A 3,298-nucleotide genomic window follows, 5' to 3' on the forward strand; every position below is an offset into this window, starting at 1 on the left:
CAGCAACCTCCCTAACCAGAGAACTCAACACATTTGCAATGGTGTCGGGTCTACAGGTAAATTTTGCAAAGTCAGAAGCTATGTGCTTCAAAAGCCCTCCTTACACCCAAAAATAATTCACTAATGTCACCAAGATAAAACTTTGCCACACCAAGTTGTACCTAGGGGTACAAATAACCAGAAACCTCAATAAGTTATACCTCCACAACTACAAGCCCCTGTGGCAACAAATAAACAAAGACCTAAAAGGATGGAACAACATGAACTTCACCCTCTCAGACAAAATAGTCATGATCAAAACGATCACCCTCCCAAAACTAACCTACCTATTCCAAACCCTCCCAATCTGGACTCCCCAAACCCAACTCCACAGATAGCAGAGAAAACTACACTCCTTTATCTTCTCACACAAAAAACCAAGAATAAGCCCCAAATGCCTGCACCTCCCCACCTCAGAAGGAGGATGAGGAATCCCCAACATAGAAGCATATTACAGTGCCAACCAAATATGCCATATAATCCCATATATACTAGAAGATGAGACAAAACAATGGATACACCTAGAAAGGCACACAATTGAAAATACCTGCATCACAGCATACCCACTCCTCCCAAACAAACTAAGGAAAATTCCCACAACACTTAACAGGTACACACAGACCATGCTCAAAGCATGGAAAACAGAAATAGGCAAACTATCCCCAACCCCATCCCCACTAATTCCCCTGGTGTACCACCCATTATTCCATCACACAGCACAAAACCTCCAGATAAAAACCTGGCAAACCAAAGGCTTATGCCATCTAATATACTTCTATGAAAATAACAAACCTTTGTCAACACAAGAAATTCAAGACAAACTAGAAGACACCCAAATGTCCTGGTTAACACATCACCAATTACATGCCCTCTTAAGCAATCCAGTAGTAAAACCAGCAGGAACTAGGCCCCTGACAACCTACGAAAACCTCCTAACAACAAAGGGACACGGTAAAGGGATGGTATCCGCAATATACAAAATGCTACTACAAAATCCCACAAACTCCCTAGACACAATCAAAAAACAATGGGAGGATGGCATAGGCTATGAGATTAACCCCACTCAATGGACCAGAATGTTGTCTAAACCCCCCTGTAAATCCATATCAACAAAAAGAAAAGAACTCACTCTGAAAATCACCTACAGGTGGTACCTAACACCAAGAAAACTAGCGCTAATACACCCAGGAACCTCACCAAAATGCTGGAGAGGGTGCACCTCCACAGACACATACCTCCACATGTGGTGGGAGTGTCCCAAAATCCAACTATTCTGGACAACAGTCATACGAGAAATATGTAAAATAACCAAGCAAGTTATTAGAAATCACCCCAGAAATGGACCTACTAAACATCTTCCAAGACAACAATGCCCACTTACACCACAAAGAACTCATAACCCACCTACTCTCAGCAGCCAGAAACATCATAACCAGACACTGGAGAGACCTGTCAGGAATAAACATGGACCAATGGTACCAAATAGTATGGGAAACAACCTTACTAGAAAAATTGACCAATAAACTGAAACTGACACCTGGACAAATAGAAGAAGATGCCTTCACCCTGGTATGGCTCCCCTTTATCACATACACAGCTCAACAAGACAATGACAAAAATCCACCAACAGCATACAAATCAATATGGCTAACCTGATCCAAAACACCCACCCACTCCACTCACACATGAAAACAAAGACCACCACAAATGAACAGCCACACCCTAGGCCAACCCTAACCTCTCTCACCACCAAAGGAACACAAGCGAACAGCAGAGAACCCACACAAGCAACACTGACACAAAACCCCACATATATTAAGTAAAATAGAAACATCACCACCTGACACCCCCCCACTCATCTTTCCCCCCTCCACCTCTTTCCCCCTATTCTTCCTAATGTCTCAACAAATGAAAATGATTTGTTTTAAAAAAAATGCTACATGGGGAAAAAATATGTGAGACATTGCACACACCTTTGTAAATCAAGAAAATCTTTAATAAAAATACATTAAAAAAAACAAAGAAACATCAGCCTTTAAACACATCAGCATGTCACACGGCTACGAGCCCATTTCTCATAGGCCATTAATGCAGGTCTGAATAGTGCTCCTTTGGGAACCCCCACCCTCCATGCAGAAAAAGAGCATCTGCCCCTGAAATCCTTTCATTTTAAAGTGTATGAATGACAGGCAGCTAAAAAACTGTCTCCTCGGCCATTTGGCTCATGTGTCTCATAGAACAAACTCTGTGGATGAAAACAGCCTCCCCAGAAATGTAAGCTGACTTTAATCCAGCCTGCCATGAAATATCTCAGAAGTGAAGCAGGAGAAAGATCCCCAGTTTATGGCGGTGAGCTGACTTGGTTTTGAGTAGGAGGGTGTACGCTGCAGGGGACTGGTCAGCTTATGTGAATAGGCTGGTATGTAGTGTTAGGCCAGATGGCAAATCCTTAGAGTTGGGGTCGGGATGCATATGGATATGGAATGGGTTGGGGAAAGAGGTATGGCCACTTCCAATCTACCAGGAAGCATTTTTCTGCTAGAGAAACAGCTTGCACCAACAGAAGGAGGCAGCACTCCACAGAAAACCTCTCTGTCATACAAGCAGTCCTCTACAAGGAAATCCTTGGGCTGGGAGGGGGCTGGAAGTGACCATATTCCAGATGAGGGGGAGCATGAAGCCAGGCTCTGGGCTTTCGTTTCGTGTTGGAATGGAGATGTAAAATCACTTCTTTTGTATTCAGGTCAGGACAACAGATCCACGCCTGGAAGCTTGATGGCAGCTGAAGGGATCCACGGTGACCCAGGACAAGCTGCGCTTGCTGCTCAGGTAAGGCCAGAAGTAGGCTTACCAGGCATACCCGGTTGCCAGGGACAGTCCCCGGATTCAGCAATCTGTCCCCGGCAGAAATTTGTCCCTGAAATGTCCCCAAATTTAATTAATGTCCATGGATTTATGCTTTGGGACTTCCTGCAATGCAACATGGCTAACGCCATGGCAGCAAGCAGCATCGGAGGTCCCGACTGTTGGGATCCTGTTGGGGAGACCCCCATTTGGCAGGCCCCCAGCTGGCTCCAGCCACCATCCGGCAGCCGGGCGATCTCCAGTCCTCGGAACAGCATCAAACAGCGACACAAGCCCCAGATACCTTTAGGGACTTGGCACGCTCCAGTCAGCAGAATGAATAACTTCTCACAACGGAAGTGGCGGACAGAAACATGTGTAAGCATTATTTACAGGCGTTTATTCAGCATAGTTC

Source organism: Podarcis raffonei, chromosome W, assembly GCF_027172205.1.
Source record: "Podarcis raffonei isolate rPodRaf1 chromosome W, rPodRaf1.pri, whole genome shotgun sequence".
Taxonomy (NCBI): Eukaryota; Metazoa; Chordata; class Lepidosauria; order Squamata; family Lacertidae; genus Podarcis; species Podarcis raffonei.